The 21671-nt window shown below is 37.5% G+C and overlaps 1 protein-coding gene and 1 non-coding gene across 4 annotated transcripts in view; one reads left to right on the forward strand and one right to left on the reverse strand.

Annotated features, from left to right (window-relative positions):
- The window catches only part of TRIM33 (tripartite motif containing 33), a 161473-nt gene that overhangs the window by 119377 nt on the left and 20425 nt on the right, over positions 1 to 21671 (reverse strand). The window lies entirely within an intron of this gene.
- TRNAR-CCU (transfer RNA arginine (anticodon CCU)) lies at positions 17122 to 17195 on the forward strand. Its single transcript has one exon. It is a non-coding gene; the product is annotated as a tRNA-Arg (tRNA).

Genomic DNA, 21671 nt, shown 5'->3' on the forward strand with positions numbered 1-21671 from the left:
ACCATCACCCTGATACCAAAACCAAAGATGTCACAAAAAAAGAAAACTACAGGCCAATATCTCTGATGAACACAGATGCAAAAATCCTCAACAACATACTAGAAAACAGAATCCAACAGCACATTAAAAGGATCATACACCATGATCAAGTGGGGTTTATCCCAGGAATGCAAGGATTCCTCAATATACTCAAATCAATGTGATACAGCGTATTAACAAATGGAAGGATAAAAACATATGATAATCTCAATACATGCAAAAAAAGCTTTCAACAAAATTCAACACCCATTTAGGATAAAAACTCTCCAGAGAGTAGGCACAGAGAGAACCTATTAGGTAGAGAGCCTACATAATAAAGGTCATATATGACAAACCCACAACCAACATCATTCTCAACGGTGAAAAACTGAAACCATTTCTTCTAAGATCAGGAACAAGACAAGGTTGCCCACTCTCGCCACTATTATTCAACATAGTTTTGGAAGTTTTAGCCACAGCAATCAGAGAACAAAAAGAAATAAAAGGAATCCAAATCAGAAAAAAAGATGTAAAATTGTCACTGTTTGCAGATGACATGATACTATACATAGAAAATCCTAAAGATGCTACCAGAAAACTACTAGCGCTAATCAATGAATTTGGTAAAGTTGCAGGATACAAAATGAATGCACAGAAATCTCTTGCATTGCTATACACTAACGATGAAAAATCTGAAACAGAAATTAAGGAAACACTCCCATTTACAACTGCAACAAAAAGAATAAAATACCTAGGAATAAACCTATCTATGGAGACAAAAGACCTGTGTGCAAAAAACTATAAGACAGTGATGAAAGAAATTTAACTTGATATAAACAGATGGAGAGATTTACTATGTTCTTGGATTGGAAGAATCAACATTGTGAATATGACTATACTACCCAAAGCAATCTACAGATTCAATGCAATCCTATCAAACTACCAATGGCATTTTTCACAGAACTAGAACAAAAAATTGCACAATTTGTATGGAAACACAGAACACTCCGAAAAGCCAAAACAGTCTTGAGAAAGAAACACAGAGCTGGAGGAATCAGGCTCCCTGACCTCAAAGTATACTACAAAGCTGCAGTAATCAAGACAGTATGGTACTGGCACAAAAACAGTAATATAGATCAATGGAACAGGATAGAAAGCCCAGAGATAAACCCATGCACATATGGTCACCTTACCTTTGAGAAAGGAGGCAGGAGTATACAATGGAGAAAAGACAGCCTCTTCAATAAGTGGTGCTGGGAAAACTGGACAGCTACATGTAAAAGAATGAAATTAGAACACTCCCTAACACCATACACAAAAATAAACTCAAAGTGGATTAAAGATCTAAATATAAGGCCAGACACTATAAAACACTTAGACGAAAACATAAGCAGAACACTCAATGACATAAATCACAGCAATATCCTTTTTGACCCACCTCCTAGAGAAATGGAAACAAAATCAAAATTAAACAAATGGGACCTAATGAAACATAAAAGCTTTTACACAGCAAAGGAAACCATAAAAAAGACGAAAAGACAACCCTCAGAATGGGAGATAATACTTGCAAACCTAGCAACTGAGAAAGGATTAATCTACAAAATCTACAAGCAGCTCATGCAGCTCAATATCAAAAAAACAAACAACCCAATCCAAAAGTGGGCAGAAGACTTAAACAGACATTTCTCCAAAGAAGATATACAGGTTGCCAACAAACACATGAAAAGATGCTCAACATCACTAATCATCAGAGAAATGTAAATCAAAACTACAATAAGGTATCACCTCACACTGGTCAGAATGGCCATAATCAAAAAATGTACAAACAATGCTGGAGAGGGTGTGGAGAAAAGGGAACGCTCTTGCACTGTTGGTGGGAATGTAAATTGGTACAGCCACTATGGAGATCAGTTTGGAGATTCCTTAAAAAACTAAAAATAGAACTACCATACGACCCAGCAATCCCACTACTGGGCATATACCCTGAGAAAACCATAATTCAAAAAATCACGTACCACAATGTTCACTGCAGCACTATTTACAATAGCCAGGACTTGGAAACAACTTAAGTGTCCATCGACAGATGAATGGATAAAGAAGATGTGGCACATACATACAATGGAATATTAGCCATAAAAAGAAACAAAATTGAGTTATTTGTAGTGAGGTGAGAGGACCCAGTAGAGTCTGTCATACACAGTGAAGTAAGTCAGAAAGAGAGAAACAAATACCGTATCCTAACACATACGTATGGAATCTTAAAAAAAAAAAAAAGGTTGTGATGAACCTAGAGGCAGGACAATAATAAAGACACAGACGTACAGAATGGACTTGAGAACATGGGGAAGGGGAAGGTGGGATGAAGTAAGAGAGTAACATTGACATATATACACTACCAAATGTAAAACAGATAGCTAGTGGGAAGCAGCTGCATTGCACGGGGAGATCAGCTCAGTGCTTTGCGATCATCTAGAGGGGTGGAATAAGGAGGGTGGGAGGGAGACGCAATAGGGAGGGGATAGGGGGATATACGTATGCACATAGCTGATTCACTTTGTTATAAAGCAGAAACTAACAACACTGTAAAGCAATTATACTCCAATAAAGATGTTAAAAATAAAAAAATAAAGGAGAAGAAAACAATTCATAATTCGTTTTAAGAGGCCATGTTATCAAAGACATAAGATGACAAAGACATCACAGACACTATATCCCCAGAAAATTAGACTGGAGAACAGAGATGTAATAGGAGACAAGGATCATTCCCAAGTTTCTTGCTTAGGAATAAGAAGAATAAGAAAGGGCTTACAAGAGGAGATCGAAAAAATTTTGACACAAGTTCAATTTTAAATATGGTAAATCTGAAATGCATCTGGGTCATTCAAGAAAAGGCAGTTTTGTTAAAACTGTGCTTGAGTGAGATTGCATGATGATAATATAATGTTTTATTCTGAAGTAATGGCCTACCTAACAAGATTTCCTGTACTCTTAATAGCTTCTTGGCTAATATGTATTTTTACATTTCCTGGTAAAAATGATATAACTAGTATTTAATATGTTAGTAATTTGTGGGTTTAAATGAGTTACCATTATATAACCATTTATCTTGTTCAAAATTCTAATCATGTCTATGTTCTAGTATTTCAAAATAATTACAAAAGATGAAATGGTGGAAAAATATTATAGCCAAATACCCTTGACCAAGACTCTCTGACCTGTAAATTTTCCCATTTGCAAAAATAAACTATATCGGGAATTCCCTGGCGGGCCAGTAGTTAGGACTCCGAGCTCTCACTGCTGAGGGCCCGGGGTTTGATCACTGGTTGGGGAACTAAAATCCCACAATCCATGTGATGCAGCCAAAAAATAAATAAAAATAAAAATAAGTAAATAAATAATAAATTATATGATCATCCCTTCAATTGCTAAAATTAAGTGCTTATTCAAGTCTCCCAAACCCAAACATGATACCCTGAGATCAGAAATCATCTAACACTGCCTTGCATAGAACAGGAATTGAAGCTAGAATTCAATGAGTCATGATTCTATAATTTCACACCTATAAAGTGTAAAATGTCAGGACCTAAAGAAATCCTCAATATATCCAGTTCAACAAATAGTGTTGGGAAAACTGGATTGCCACATGCCAAAGAATGAAACTGGACCCCTGTCTTACACCATACACAAAAATCAACTCAAAGTGAATTAAAGATATAAATTTAAAATCAGAAACTATAAAACTCAAAACATAGAGGGTAATAAGTTCCTTGACATCAGTCTTGGCAATAGTCTTTTTTTAGTTTGATGCCAAGAGCAAAAGCAACAAAACAAAAATAAACAAGTGGGACTACATCAAACTAAAAAGCTTCTGCACAGTAAAGAAAAATATCAAAATGAAAAGGCAACCTACAGAATGGAAGAAAATATTTGCTAATCATATCTGATAAGAAGTTAATATCCAAAATATATAAAGAACTCACACAACTCAATAGCTAAACTACAAATAATCCAATTTAAAAATGGGCAAAGAAACTGAACAGACATTTTTCCAAAGAAGACATAAAAATGGCCAACAGGTACATGCAAAGGTGCTCAACATCACTAACCATCAAGAAATGGAAATCAAAACTATAATGAGGGCTTCCCTGGTGGTGCAGTGGTTGAGAATCTGCCTGCTAATGCAGAGGACACGGGTTCGAGCCCTGGTCTGGGAAGATCCCACATGCCACGGAGCGACTAGGCCCGTGAGCCACAATTGCTGAGCCTGTGCATCTGGAGCCTGTGCTCCGCAACAAGAGAGGCCGCGATTGTGAGAGGCCCGCGCACCGCGATGAAGAGCGGCCCCCGCTTGCCACAACTAGAGAAAGCCCTCGCACAGAAACGAAGACCCAACACAGCCATAAATAAATAAATAAAATTTTTTAAAAAAAAGTCAATTAAAAAAAAACCATAATGAGATATCTCAAATCTGTAAGAATGGCTTTCATCAAAAAGACAGATGTTAGTGAGGATGTGGAGAAAAGCAAACCCCTGTGCACTGATGGTGGGAATGTAAACTGGTACAGCCGTTATGAAAAACAGTATGGAGGTTTCTCAAAAAATTAGAAACAGAACTACCATATGATCCAGCAATCCCACTTCTGGGTATATATCCAAAAAAAATTAAAAAGAAAACAGGATATCAAAGAGAAACCTGCACTCCCATCCATGTTCATGGAAGCATTATTCACAATAGCCAAGATAGGGAAACAACCTAAGTATCCATCATCAGATAAATGGCTAAAAAAAATGTGGCATGTGTGTATACATACATACATACATGCATACAAACAGTCTCACTCACACACAAAATGGAATAGTATTCAGCCACGAGAAAGAAGGAAATCCTGCCATTTGTGACAACATGGATAAACCTAAGTGAAATAAGCCAGACAAAGACAAATACTGCATGGTATCACTTATATATGGAAGCTAAAAAAAAAAAAAAAAAATTGAAGTCAAACTCAAAGACAGTAGAAAAGTGGTTGCCAGAGCCCGGGGTGAAGAATACAGGAAGAGAGAGAGGTTGGTAAAAAGATACAAATTCTCTGCTCTAAGATGAATAAAAACTGAGAATCTAATGTACAATATGGTGACTATAGTTGCTAACACTGTATTATATAATTGAAATTTCCTTAGCGAATAAAACTTAAATATTCTCACCTATACATATAAAAACATGAGGTGATGGATGTGTTATTACTGAATAGACAGGGAGGAATCCTTTCACGATATATATGTACATCAAATCATTATGATGTACATTCTAAATATCTTACAATTTTGTCAAATATACCTCAATAAAACTGAAAAAAAGGGAAAAAATCCCCATTATCTCCACTGTCGTGATCTTAAACAAACGACATTTTAGTTGAAGCAGATACTTTTTCTTACCTAAACTACTAAAAATAACTCCTACCCTCCATGTCAGAGGGCAGTAACAGGGAGCTGAACTTCTCCCCCCACTTGGCAATAACAAGAAGGAATAAGACAGTGGAAGGTGAGGCAAGTCATCACTCTACTTCCAGTCTCTGCTAGGCTAAAGTCTCAGGGGGGTAGATGAGATTCCACCCTTACCCTGCAACAAAAAGGTGGTGTGAGTCAGCCCTATGCTTCCTCTTTCCCTTGTGTCAGTGGGGCTCAGTGGAATTGAGCAGACATGGCAACAAAGTTGTATGAGTTCATATCTCATTTTTGGGAACTGAAATTTCACCTCACCCATTTGCAACAAGGCAGTGAAAGTCAGCACTCCACTTTTGCTGGAATGGTGACAGTAGGGCCCAGTGAGAAGCTGAACATACACATCCATTTAATCATCGTGTCCTTCCACAGGAAGACTGCTTGCTTAAAAAGATTAAATATGACCTCAAGTATCAGAATATAATATCCAAAACATCACAATACACTAAAAAATCAGTCAAACTAACAATGAGAAATATCCTAATTTAAATCAGAAAAGACAACTGATGTATGCTGCAGAGAATCAGATGTTAGAACTATGTGACAAAGAATTTAAATATATCTTTAACATAAACACATCTTAAACATAAAAGGGCTTCAAAAAGCAATTACAAATTCTCTTGAAACATTTTAAAACAGACCAAAGAAACAGAAGTTATAGAAAGAGCCAAATGGTAATGATATAACTAAAACATACAATAACCAAAACTTGATAAACAGCCTCAATAGTAAAGTGAAAATGACAGAGAATAAAACCACTGAACTTCAGACCAAATCAATATAATTTACCCAAAATAGATGAAAAAACATTCAACAGTCTCGGGGCTTCCCTGGTGGCGCAGTGGTTGAGAATCTGCCTGCCAATGCAGGGGACATGGGTTCGAGCCCTGGTCTGGGAAGATCCCACATGCCACGGAGCAACTAGGCCCGTGAGCCACAACTACTGAGCCTGCGCGTCTGGAGCCTGTGCTCTGCAACAAGGCCACGACAGTGAGAGGCCCGCACACCGAGATGAAGAGTGGCCCCACTTGCCGCAACAAGAGAAAGCCCTCGCACAGAAACGAAGATGCAACACAGCCAAAAATAAATAAATAAATAAACAAATAAATAAATAAATAAAATTTTAAAAAAATTCAACAGTCTCAAGGACCTATGGGACAATAAGCAAACAGCTAACATTCTTATCACTAGCATCCCATGAGAGGAGTGGAACTTAAAAAGTATTTCAACAAATAATGGCTGCAAATATCCCAAATGTGCCAAGACATAAACCTACAGAATGAAAATCCTTAAAAATTCCAAACTGGATAAATCCAAAGAAATCCACACCAAGACCCATCATTAAGTTCTGAAAGCTTACAGGCAAAGAAAAAAACATGAAAGCAGCCAGTGACTGCATTACAGGGGAACATCAAATTCAAATGGCAGTGGATTTCTCAGTGAAGGACAGAAGGAACTCGTACAATGTTGTTCAAAGGCTAAAACAAAAGAATGCAACCACAAATCCTGTATGCAATAAGAAGTATCCTTCAGGAATAAAAGAGAATTAAAAAGGCATTCTCACGAAGCAAACTACAAAAATTTGTCACTGGCAAACCTACCCTTAACATATGATTAAAGGAAGTTTGCTAAACAGAGAAGACTTGTTAACAGAAGGAACTTCAATCTTCAGAAAAGAACACTGGAATGGCTAAGAAAGAGGGTAAACGTAATAATTCTCATGGGTGCCTTAAATTTTATATGATGGCTGATGTTAAAATTATAACATTATCTCATAAGGTGCTATATGTAGAGGAAATATTTAAAGACAATCCTATTTTACAACTAGGAAGGATAAAACGATCTAAATAGAAGTAAAGTTTCTGTACTCAGCTCCAAATGGTAAATCATCAATATAAATAGACTCTTAAGTTAAAAATCAGCATTACAATATTTAGAACAACCACTAAGAAACTACTCAAGCACTATACAAAACTATATAAAACCATACAAACACACCACAAATAAAGATGGAACCTTAAAAAAAGTTTAGGTAACCCACTTGAATGCAAGAAAAGAAAAACAGAGAAATCAAACAAAAAAATAAGAGATTTAATCCCTAGCATATCAATAACTGCCTTAAAACGTAAATGGTCTAAATACACGAATTAAAAGACAAAGACTGGCAGAATTGGTAAGATTAAAACATGATCCAACAATACATTCTCTAAAAGAAATCACATCAAACAAAAGACATAAATACACTGAAAGCAAAAAGACAGGAAAAGACACACAATGAAGATATTAATTTTCTTAAAAAGCAGGACAGGAACAATTTTTGAAAAGGTAGTGGGAGGAGCTCTGCAGATGCCTTCCTGGGGAAATAACCATAATTGGGAAAAATGATTTTTTAAAAAATAACCATTTAAAGTCTCTGGAAATTGTCCTAAGAGCATACAGTTTAAAAAAAGAAAGAAAGAAACATTTATTTAAGAAAAGCTACTAGATCTTGGTGGATAAAACAGCAAGTCCGTGGCACTGAAGCCACAACCCACTCCCCACCTCCCCACCAACTCAACACGATGAAAGCAACACTCCAGGTAGATGTGACCAAAAAGACCTTTCCCACAGGCTCCAAGTCAAGGTCTACAATACCTTCCCCAAAAGGGGCAGGCCATCAGCATTTCCCATCCTGCACAGCTCTGGACTGCAAATGCTAAATTCAAGGCAGTGCAACCAAGGGTCAGGAGTTCCCTTTCTCCACGCAGCCCCAATACATAAGACACAACTCTATCCCAGGCACAGCAGGACTAAAATACTCTGGCAACTGGCTCACTTGCTTGTAATGCAGAGGCTCCATGCCTAAGAGAGACAAGCCAATAAGACCAGAGGCAACTGTACTTCATCTAGTATCCTGCTCATACAGTAGGGAAGTCACCCCAATAAATGAGCCACTGGCCCCACCTACAGCTCCAGAGCAGTGACTCAGAGAATTTACACAGGGGAAGAGATAGACTATAAGAACAAAAAGCTCTGAAGTTCCTCCGAGAAGAACTGACTTTACTTGGAATAGAACATGCAGAAGTTCAAACCTAAGAGCACTTCCTGAAAAAAAATTTTGGTGGCAAGCAACTAAGAGGAAATTGAACTAATGATGAAAAATCTGAAAGAGAAATTAGGGAAACACTTCCATTTACCATTGCAACAAAAAGAATAAAATACCTAGGAATAAACCTACCTAAGGAAACAAGAGACCTGTAGGCAGAAAACTATAAGACACTGATGAAAGAAATTAAAGATGATACAAACAGATGGAGATATACACCATGTTCTTAGATTAGAGGAATCAACACTGTGAAAATGACTATACTACCCAAACCTATCTACAGATTCAATGTAATCCCTATCAAACTACCAATGGCATTTTTCACAGAACTAGAACAAAAAATTGCACAATTTGTATGGAAACACAAAAGACCCTGAATAGCCAAAGCAATCTTGAGAAAGACAAATGGAGCTGAAGGAAATCAGGCTCCCAGACTTCAGACTATACTACAAAGCTACAGTAATCAAGACAGTATGGTACTGACACAACAACAGAAATATAGATCAATGGAACAGGATAGAAAGCCCAGAGATAAACCCATGGACACATGGTCACCTTACCTTTGGGAAAGGAGGCAAGAATATACAATGGAGAAAAGACAGCCTCTTAAGTAAGTGGTGCTAGGAAAACTGGACAGCTACACGTAAAAGAATCAAATTAGAACACTCCCTAACACCACACACAAAAATAAACTCAAAATGGATTAAAGACCTAAATGTAAGGCCAGACACTATAAAACTCTTAAGAGGATAACATAAGCAGAACACTCTATGACATAAATCACAGCAAGATCCTTTTTGACCCACCTCCTAAAGAAATGGAAACAAAATCAAAATTAAACAAATGGGACCTAATGAAACTTAAAAACTTTTGCACAGCAAAGGAAACCATAAGAAAGATGAAAAGACAACCCTCAGAATCAAAGAAAATATTTGCAAATGAAGCAACTGACAAAAGACTAATCTGCAAAATCTACAAGCAGCTCATGCAGCTCAATATCAAAAAAACAAACAACCCAATACAAAAATGGGCAGAAAACCTAAATAGACATTTCTCCAAAGAAGATATAAGGAATGCCAACAAACACATGAAAGGATGCTCAACATCACTAATCATTAGAGAAATGAAAATCAAAATTACAATGAGGTATCACCTCACACCAGTCAGAATGGCCATCATCAAAAAATCTACAAACAATAAATGCTGGAAAGGGTGTGGAGAAAAGGGAACCCCCTTGCTCTGTTGGTGGCAATGTAAGTTGGTACAGCCACTATGGAGAACAGTACGGAGGTTCCTTAAAAAACTAAGAATAGAACTACCATATGACCCAGCAATCCCACTACTGGGCATATACTCTGAGAAAACCGTAATTCAAAAGGAGTCATGTACCACAATGTTCACTGCAGCTGTATTTACAATTGCCAGGACATGGAAGCAAGTTAAGTGTCCATCGACAGATGAATGGATAAAGAAGATGTGGCACATATATACAATGGAATATTACTCAGCCATAAAAAGAAACAAAATGGAGTTATTTGTAGTGAGGTGGATGGACCTAGAGACTGTCATACAGAGTGAACTAAGTCAGAAAGAGAAAAACAAATGCTGTATGCTAACACATATATACGGAATCTAAAAAACAAAAAAAGGTTCTCATGAACCTAGGCACAGGGCAGGATTAAAGACACAGTCGTAGAGAATGGACTTGAGGACCAGGGAGGGGGAAGGGGAAGCTGGGATGAAGTGAGAGAGTGGCATGGACATATATACACTACCAAGTGTAAAACAGACAGCTAGTGGGAGGCAGCCGCATAGCACAGGGAGATCAGCTCAGTGCTTTGTGTCCACCAAGAGGGGTGGGATAGGGAGGGTGGGAGGGAGATGCAAGAGGGAGGAGATATGGGGATATATGTATACATATAGCTGATTCACTATCTTATACAGCAGAAACTAACACACCATTGTAAAGCAATTATACTCCAATAAAGATGTTAAAAAAAATGATGTAGAAATAAAATATACATTTAAAAATGAAAAAAAAATAAGAGGAAGCTGATACGTTCATGAGAAAAATAAGCTAAACCACAGGCCAACTGTTTATCAGGGACCCAAGGAACCTAAAAAGGAGCCCACCTGGGGTCGTAACAAACCTTAAAGACAATCTCAAAGACTACCTTGGAAATGGGTCTGAATTTCATTGTAACAGACTATGGAAAAAGTTATGTCCCAGGGCACTGTCAGAAACAACAGAGGACTTCCCTGTTGGTGCAGTGGCTAAGAATCTGCCTGCCAATTCAGGGGACATGGCCTCGATCCACGGTCCAGAAAGATCCCACACGCCGTGCAGCAACTAAGCCCATGAGCCACAAATACTGAGCCCACGTGCTGCAACTCCTGAAGCCCATGCACCTAGAGCCTATGCTCCACAATAAGAGAACCCACCACAATGAGAAGCCCACACACCGCAATGAAGAGTAGCCCCCCTCGCCACAACTAGAGAAAGCCTGCAGGCAGCAACAAAGACCCAACGCAGCCAAAATTAAATAAACAAATAAATATATTTATTAAAGGAAAAAAAGAAAGAAACAACAGAGCAACCAGACCACAATTAGCAGAGCCTAACAGCTTGGTATGATATCAAGAGAGACAGAGAGCTTAACAGATCAAGAAAATAAAGAGTCCACCTAAAATCATGATATCCCAGGGTGACTACACATGCCCAAGATTAAGCCCTCTGACAAGAGATAGCAGAGGCTTCACACTGTAGTGGAAAATAAAGTTGACTTCACTAAAACGAGTCACTAAACAAATAAACCAGTTGGCAGCCCTGGGGGTGAGGGAGATTAGTATCACAAAAGGCAGAAATGGAAAAATGGAAGAACAAAGGATATGAGAAAAAGCAAAATGGCAAGCATAAATCCAAGTATATCAACAGTAACATTAAGTGTAAATGGATTAAACAATCCAACCAAAAGACAGTGATTGTTAGGCTGGATTAAAAACAAAAACAAAAATAAGACCCAACTACACACTGTTTACAAAAGACACAATTTAGATTCAAATACATAAGTAGGCTCAAAGTAGAAGGGTAAGAAAAGCTATCATACAAACAGCAACCATAAGAAAGATAATGGCTATACTAATTACAGTACTTCCTAATCCCCAGAATCTGTTGAAGAATGAAAGACCAATGTACAAAACTCAATTATATTTTTATGCAGTGAATGAATAAGGAATATGAAGTAACAGACAATTCAAAAAAAAAAATGAAATCAAGAAGACAGTTTCACTTGCAAGAGCATTAGAAAGAACAGTTGACCCTGAACTGCATGGGTTTGAACGGCACTTATACATGGCTTTTTTTTTTTAATTGTTTTTAAAAAAATTTTTGGCTGCATTGGGTCTTTGTTGCTGTACATGGGCTTTTTCTCTAGTTGTGGCGAGCAGGGGCTACTCTTCGTTGCAGTGTGCGGGCTTCTCATTGCAATGGCTTCTCTTGTTGCGGAGCACGGGCTCTAGGCACGGCGGCTTCTGTAGTTGTGGCTCACAGGCTCTAGAGCACAGGCTGAGTAGTTGTGGAGCACGGGCTTAGTTGCTCCATGGCATGTGGGATCTTCCTGGACCAGGGCTCGAACCCGTGTCCCTGCATTGGCAGGCGGATTCTTAACCACTGCATCACCAGGGAAGCCCATGGATTTTTTTTCAGTAGTAAATACTACAGTACCACACAATTCATGGTTGGTTGAATCTACAGATGCAGAACTGTGGATATGGAGGAAACAAACTGCTTATACAGAGGGTCGACTGTAAGTTATACACAGATTTTTGCCTGCTCAGAGGATTGGCACCTCAACCCCCATAATGTTCAAGGGTAAACTGTACTTAGAAATAAATTTCTTAAAGCATAAAACCTGTATTCTGAAAACTATAACATATTGTTGAAAGAAATTACAGAAGACCTAAATACAGGCATACCTCGAGATATTGTGGGTTTGGTTCCAGACCATCACAATAAAGTGAGTACCACAATAAAGCAAGTCACACAAATTTTTTGGTTTCCAGGTGTATATAAAAGTTATGTTTATACTATACTGTAGTCTATTAAGTGTGCAACAGCATTATGTATTTAAAAAAATGTACATGCACATACCTTAATTTAAAAATACTTTACTGCTGAAAATGCTAACCATCATCCGAGCCTTCAGCAAGTCATAATCTTTTTGCTGAGGCAGGGTTTGAAATACTGCAAAAATTACCAAAATATGACAGATACATGAAGTGTGCAAATGCTGTTGGAAAAATGGTGCTGACTGACTTGTTTGATGCAGGGTTACCATAAAACTTCAATCTGTAAAAAAAGCAGTATCTGCAAAGCACAACAAAGCAAGGTATGCCTGTAAATGTAAAGATGTCCCAGATTCATGAATCAAAAAACTTAATATTAAGATGGCAAAACTCCTCAAAACTGGCTTAAAAATTCAACACAATTTCTATCAAAATCCCAGATGACTTTTTTGTAGAAATCAACAGGCCAATATTTTTGACTTTCCAAATTTATATGGAAAGTCAAGGGACCTAGAATAGAACAGCTAAAATAATCTTGAAAAAGAACAAAGATGGAGACTTACTACCAATTTCAAATCTTACTTACAAATCTTTGCTACAAAACTACAATGAGCAACACAATTTGGTTCAGGCATAAGGATGCACACAGTCATCCCCCAGTATTCATGGGGGATTGGTTCCAGGACCCTCATGGATACCAAAATCTGCAGATGCTCAAGTTCCTTTTATAAAATGAAATGATATTTGTATATAACCTACACACATCCTTCCATATACTTTAAATCATCTTTTGATTTCTTATAATACCTAACACAATGTAAATGCTATGTAAATAGCTGTAAATACAATGTAAATGCTATGTAACTAGTTGCCAGGGTGATTTTGCTCTTTGCAACTTTCTGAAAAATTTTTTCCAAATATTTTCTACCTACAGTTGGTTGAATCCATGGATGTGAAAGCTGCAGATATGGAGGACCAACTGTAGATGAATGCAATGGAATTGAGAGTCCCGAAATAAAAATTTACTTCTATGGGTGCTAAGACAATTCAACAGGGAAAGAATAGCCCTTTCAATAAATGGTACTGGGACAGGTGTTCCCTGATGGCCGAGTGGTTAGAATGCTTGGCTTTCACTGCTGTGGCCCAGGTTCAATCCCTGGTCGGGGAACTGAGATCCCACAAGCCTTGAGGTGTGGCCAAAAAATAAACTAATTTAAAAAAAAATAGTACTGGGACTATGAATAAGCACATTAAAAAAAACTGAAGCTGGATCTTTATCTCACAAATTTTACATACAAAAATTATTCAAGTGCATCATGGATCCAAAAGTAAGAGATAAAACTGTAAAGTTCTTAAAGAAAAAAAAAAGTGTACATCTTCATGATCTTGGGTTAGGAAATGGTATTTTAGATACGACATCAAACACAAAAGCACAGGAAAAAAATATTAAATTGGACTTCAGCACAAAAGTTTTTGTGCTGCCAACACTATGAATGCAATTAATGCCAAAGAGTTGTATGCTTAATAATGGATAAAGTGGCAAATTTTGTTACATCTTTTTCCACAATAAAAAAGTTTTAAAAAATAGCAAGATGTTAAAAAAAAATTGTGTGGCAAATGGTATCATCGAAAAAGTGAAAGACAGAAGATACATGCAAGTCAGATATAAGGGTTTACTATCCAGAATATATAAAGAACTCTGACAACCTAATAACATCAAATAATCCAATTAAATAATGGGCAAAAGTCGGAACAGACATTTCCTCAAAGATATACTAATACAGTAAGCACTTGAGAAGATGCTCAACATCATTAGCCATCAGGAAAATGCAAATCAAACCACGATGAGACACCACCTCACACCCACTGGGATGCCTCTAATAAAAAAGACAGAATAACAACTGTTAGGAAGATTACGGGGAAAAAAATGGATCCTTCACACATTGCTAATGGGATATTGCAAAATATTAGACACTTTGGAAAACAGGCAGTTCCTCAAAAGATTAAGTATAGAGTTACAATATAACCCCAAAATTCCACTCCTAAATATATATACAAGAAAAGTTGGGAATTTCCTGGTGGCACAGTGGTTAAGAATCCACCAGCCAATTAAGGGGACACAGGTTCAATCCCTGGTCCGGGAAGATCCCACATGCCGAGGAGCAACTAAGCCTGTGTGCCAACTGCTGAGCCTGCGCTCTAGAGCCCACAAGCCGAAACTACTGAAGCCCGAGCGCCTAGAGCCCGTGCTCCACAACAAGAGAAGCCACCTCGATGAGAAGCCCCGCCTGCACACCACAATGAAGAGTAGCCACCCACTCGCTGTAACTAGAGAAAGCTCACCCACAGCAACAAAGACCCAATGCAGCCAAAAAAAAAAAAAAATCTGTTAACATTTAAAAATAAAAAAAGAGAGCTTCCCTGGTGGCGCAGTGGTTGAGAATCTGCCTGCCAATGCAGGGGACACGGGTTCGAGCCCTGGTCTGGGAAGATCCCACATGCCGCGGAGCAACTAGGCCCGTGAGCCACAATTACTGAGCCTGCACGTCTGGAGCCTGTGCTCCACAACAAGAGAGGCCGCGATAGTGAGAGGCCCGCGCGCTGCGATGAAGAGTGGCCCCCACTTGCCGCAACTAGAGAAAGCCCTCGCACAGAAATGAAGACCCAACAAGAAAGAAAGGAAAGAAGGAAAGGAAAGGAAAGGAAAGGAAAGAAAGAAGGAAAGAAAAGTTAAAACAGGGACTTCCCTGGTAGCACAGTGGACAGGACTCCGAGCTCCCAACGCAGAGGGCCCAGGTTCAATCCCTGATCAGGGAACTCGATCCCACATGCATGCTGCAACTAAGAGTTTGCATGCTACAACTAAGGAGCCTGCGAGCCACAACTAAGGAGCCCGCCTGCTGCAACTAAGACCTGGGGCAACCAAATAAATAAATAAAAATTTTTTTAAGAAAAAAGGAAAAGTTAAAACATATGTTCATGCAAAAACTTGTACAAAAATGTTCACAGCAACATTATTCATAATAGTCCAAAAAGGGGAAGGAACTCAAATGTCCATCAACCGATAAATAAACAAAACATAGGACAGCCATAAAATGGAGTATTATTCAAGCCTAAAAAGAATAATGTGGGACTTCCCTGGTGGTCCAGTGGCTAAGACACTGCGCTCCCAATGCAGGGGGCCCTGGTCAGGGAACTAGATACAATACGCCACAACTAGAGATCCCACATGCCGTAACTAAAACTAAAAGATCCAGCTTAGATAGATAAGATAGACAGATAGATATTTTTTTTTAAATATTAAAAAAAAAAAGAAAAGAAAATATTGTAAAAAAAAAAACAGTAGGGAGTATGGAACAATAGGTAAATGACTGAATAAATTATACTCTAGGCCAGAATGTCACGAAATATTATGCAGTTATGCAGGTTTTTTTAAAATTATGATTCTAGAGACCTTGGTAAACATGAAAGAAAAAGTCATTATCCTAAGTGGAGGTAAAAGATATAAAATTATATACACAATATTTACTATTATGCAATAGTCACAAACCAAAAATTTTTTAAAAGCATAATTTTTAAAAACTTTATTGAAGTATAGTTGAGTTAAAAAACAGAATTTTTAAAACTCTGAAGCAAATAAAAAATAAAACACTAAAAATATATTAACAATGGTTGCACTAGAGACTATTAAAAAAAAAAAGAATAATGTGCTAACACTGCTACAGCATGTATGAATCTTAAAAGCTTTGTGCCAAATAAAAGAAGCAAGTTACAGGGATTCCCTGGCAGTCCAGTGGTTAGGACTTGGCACTCTCACTGCCAGGGCCCCGGGTTCAATCCCTGGTTGTGGAACTAAGATCCTGTAAGTCAAGGGATGCAGCCAAATTAAAAAAAAAACAACAACAAAACAAAAAAAGCAGCAGCAGCCAGTCACACAAAACTATATACTCTATGATCCCATTTATATAAAATGTGCAGAACAGACAAATCTATAGACACAAAAAAGTAGATCAGTGGTTGTCTAGATCTGGGAGTGGGTATTATGGGTAAATGGGGAGTGACCATTAATGGGTACAGGGTTTCTTTTTAGGGTGATGAAAATGTTCTAAAATTGACTGAGGTGATGGTTTCACAACTCTGTGAATACACTAAAAACCACTGAGCTGTACACTTCAAATGTATGAATCAGCGGGTTCCTCATCTGCAGATTCAACCAACCACGGATAAAAAACATTCAAAAAGAAAAAACTTCTAGAAAATTCCAAAAAGCAAAACTTTAATTTGCCACGTGCTGGCAACTATTTACATAGCATTTACATTGTGTTAGATGTTAAAAGTAATCTAGAGATGATTTAAAGTACATAGAAGAACAGGTTACATGCAAATACTATTGATTTCAGAACAAAAACTAAAATATCTCCAAGATACAATTTTAAATGAAAAAATTGGGTACCTCCCTGGTGGTCCAGTGGGTTAAGACTCCGCACTCCTGATGCAGTGGGCCTGGGTTCGATCCCTGGTCGGGGAACGAGATCCCACATGGATGCCACAACTAAACATGCTGCAACGAAGATCCCGCGTGCCTCAGCTAAGACCCGTCCCAGCCAAAACGAATAAATAAATCTTTTTTAAAAAGTAAATGAAAAATTTTAATGTTTCCATTTACATAAAACAGAAAAATGATTTTGGGTTTTGTTTTTTATTCTTTTTTTTTAACTTTTTATTTTATATTGGAGTATAGCCAATCAACAATGTTGTGATAGTTTCAGGTGCACAGCAAAGGGACTCAACCATACATATACACGTATCCATTCCCCCACAAACTCCCCTCCCATCCAGGCTGCCACATAATATTGAGCAAGTTTCCTGTGCTATACAGTAGGTCCTTTTTGGTTATCCATTTTAAACACAGCAGTGTGATTTTTATTTGTATTTACATAGGGTCAGGTCTCATTATTCACAATAGTTATGTTTTATAAAGTTGCTACAAAAAGGAATTAGTGGATACTGAACCATCACTAGGAGAAACACAGGGTTAGGTTCCTGCGAGACTCTGGTCAGAAAATTTAAATCAACCAATCAATACACTACCTTGTTTTATGCGTATTTCTGTTTTATATACTTTAGTTAATATATTGGGTCTGCCAAAATGTTTGTTCGGTTTTTTTCCATATGATGGCTCTAGTAGTACTTAGTTGTTTTTAACTTCATTTGAAACAGTTTTGTTAGACTGTATTGTGACAGCTGTCATATCAGCATGCATTTTTTAAAAACTTATCAAAATTGGTGCATTTTTCTGTAGCCATTTTAATATTGAAGATGGAAGAAAAAAAGCAACATTTTTGGCCTATTATGCTTTATTATTTCAAGAAAGGTACAAACGCAACTGAAATGCAAAAAAAGATTTGTGCAGTGTATAGAGAAGGTGCTGTGACTGACTGAATATGTCAAAAGTGGTTTGTGAAGTTTCATGCTGGAGATTTCTCGCTGGATGATGCTCCACGGTCGGGTAGACCAGTTGAAGTTGATAGCGATCAAATCAATACACTGAGAAACTCAACGTTATACCACGCGGGAGACAGCCGACATACTCAAAATATCCAAATCAAGTGCTGAAAATCATTTGCACCAGCTTGCTTATGTTAATCGCTTTGATGTTTGGGTTCCACATAAGTTTAGTGAAAAAAACCTTCATGACTGTATTTCTGCATGCAATTCTCTACTGAAACATAACAAAAACTTTCCATTTTTAAAACAAATTGTGATGGGCAATGAAAAGTGGATACTGCACAATAATGTGGAATGGAAGAGATCGTGAGGCAAGTGAAATGAACCACCACAAACCACACCAAAGGCCGGTCTTCATCCAAAGAAGGTGATGTTGTGTATATGGTGGGATTGGAAGAGAGTCCTCTATTATGAGCTCCTTCCGGAAAACCAAACGATTAATTCCAACAAGTACTGCTCCCAATTAAACCAACTGAAGGCAGCACTCGACGAAAAGCATCCGGAATTAGTCAACAGAAAACGCATAATCTACCATCAGGATGACGCAAGACCGCATGTTTCTTTGATGACCTGGCAAAAACTGTTACAGCTTGGCTGGGAAGTTCTGATTCATCTGCCATATTCACCAGACATTGCATCTTTGAACTTCCATTTATTTCGGTCTTTAAAAATTCTCTTAATGGAAAAAATTTCAATTCCCTGGAAGACTGTAAAAGGCATCTGGAAGATAAAAGGCTTCTGGCTCAAAAAGATAAAAAAGTTTTGGGAACACAGAATTATGAAGTTGCCTGAAAAATGGCAGAAGGTAGTGGAACAAAATGATGAATATGTTGTTCAATAAAGTTCTTGAGGAAAATGAAAAATGTGCCTTTTAAAAATATATTTATTTATTTATTTGGCTGCGCCGGGTCTTAGTTGCAGCAGGTGGGCTCCTTAGTTGTGGCTCACAGGCTCCTTAGTTGTGGCATGCAAACTCTTAGTTGCAGCATGCATGTGGGATCTAGTTCCCTGACCAGGGATTGAACCCGGCCCCCTGCATTTGGAGCACAGAGTCTTAACCACTGCGCCACCAGGGAAGTCCCAAATGTGTCTTTTATTTTTACTTTAAAACCAAAGGAACTTTTTGGCCAACCCAATATAATCTTGGTTCATTAACACTGAATTCAAGCCAAAAGCACTTTAACTCCAATAATACTATAAATCTCTGAAAAAAGCTTATCTAACATGTATTTTCTCAATAAAGCACACAGTCTTCTTGCTCTTAAGAACTCTAGAGAGGGAATTCCCTGGCAGTCAAGTGGTTAGGACTCTGTGCTTTCACCATCAGGGCCCGGGTTCAATCTCTGGTCGGGGAACTAAGATCCCACAAGCTGGGGATGTGGAGTGCAGCAAAAAAAAAACAAAAACAAAAAACCCTCAAGAGCACCTCCCCTCTATGCTTGGGGGCCATTTTAAGCAGTGAAATCACCAACCAAAAAAGCACAAAAATGAGAAAAGCATGGCACAAAACAGACCACAAGAAGGACCGGAGTTTCCAGCATGAAAGCTGAAAAGAAGGCATAATATTACCATGTTCTCCCTAAGCTTGGAACACGTGCATGGAACAACTGGAATTTTTTGCCACTTTGCACATGTCACAAATGAGAAAGTGCCACAATTACTGATTTGGGGGTTACAAATAAATTTTAGTGAGTAGATAAATTCTAAAATACAGAATTCACAAATACTGAGAATTGAGTCTATACAGTTTTTAAATCTCTGGAAGGAAAAACAAACATTTTTTAAAGTACTTTTTTAATGTGGTAAAAATGCATATACATAAAGTTTGCCATTTTAACCATTTTCAGGTATCCAATTCTACAGCATTGAACTACATTCACAAAGTTATATAACCATCTAACCATCACTGCCAAACAGTTTTCCACAGTGGCAGCACCACCTCACATTCCCACCAGCAATGTACAAGAGTTCTAATTTCTCCATATCCTTGCCAACACTTTGATTTCTTTATTAGACACACCCTAGTAGATGTGAAATGGTATCTCATGATTTTGATTTACATCTCTAATGACTAATGATCTTGAGCATCTTTTCACGTGTTCATTGGCCACATGTCTTCTTTGGAGAATTGTCTATTCAGATCTTTTGCTCATTATTTAACTGAATTTTGTCTAAATTATTATGTTGTAAGCATTCTTTATATATTCCAGGTACTAGATTCTTATCTGAGTCTCCTATTCTTGTAGATTGTTTTTTCATCTTCTTGATAATGTCATTTGATGTACAAAATTTTAATTTTGATTAAGTCCAGTTTATCAACTTTTTCTTTTGTTGCTCATGCTTTTGGTGTTATATTAAGAATCCACTACCAAATCCAAAGTCATGAAGATTTATCTCTATGTTTTCTTTTGAGAGTTTTATGGGTTTAGCTTTTTTAGGTTGTTGATCCATTTTGAGTTCATTTTTTTAATATGGTGGGAGGCAGGGGTCCAACTTCATTCTTTTGCATGTGGAAAATCCAGTTGTTCCAACATCATTTGTTGAAGAAACTATTCTTTCCCCCACTAAATGGATTTGGCACCCCTGTCAAAAATCATCTGGATGTACTGGGAGGACAAATAGACTATTACCACGTGTTATATATTGGGGGAGATAGGAATTGGATGAGGACAAGGAGTGGAAAGAAGGCTTCTCACTATTTAGCTCTGTACACTTTTTAAACGTTTGAGCCATGTGAAAGTACTACTTATTCAAAAGCTAAAATAAATTCAAGTTTTAAAAATACAATTAAATAGGCAAGCCACAGAATAGGATGTATATCTGGCAAAGGACTCATGCTTGGAATATATAAAGAATTCCACAAAAGCATCTGGGAAAAGGCAGACAACCCACAGGAAAAAAAGTATGGGCACAACTTGAACAGGTATATCACAATAAAAGATATCCAAAGGCCAATAAACATAAAAAAGCATGCTCGATTTTACAGTTTATCAGGGAAGTGCAAATTAAACTGCAATGCTATCCTACTATACTACACACCCACCAGAATGGCTAAAATGTCAAAGACAGATAATGTCACGTCTTAGTAAGAATATAAAGCAATTAATCTCAAACACTACTGGCAGAAGTGTAAACTGATATAACCACTTAAGAAAACTGTTTGGCAATATCTAGTAAAGCTGAACTCATGTGCAACTTATGACTCGACAAGTCCACGCTAAGATACGTAATCAACAGAATGTGTGCATATGTTCCCCAAAAGACATGTTAAATGAACATATTCATAATAGTAAAAAACTATAAACTCAAATGTCCACTGACATTTGAATGGATGAATAAATTTTAGTATATTTATACAATGAATGCTGTGAAGACAATGAACAAACTACAATCATAAGCAATGTGAATAATCTCACAATGTTGAGCAAAAGCAGTCAGTCACAAACTAGTACATACTGTTTAGTCCTATTTAAATAAAATTTTAACACAGGCATAT

The sequence above is a fragment of the Balaenoptera acutorostrata genome, chromosome 1 (assembly GCF_949987535.1).
Source record: "Balaenoptera acutorostrata chromosome 1, mBalAcu1.1, whole genome shotgun sequence".
Taxonomy (NCBI): Eukaryota; Metazoa; Chordata; class Mammalia; order Artiodactyla; family Balaenopteridae; genus Balaenoptera; species Balaenoptera acutorostrata.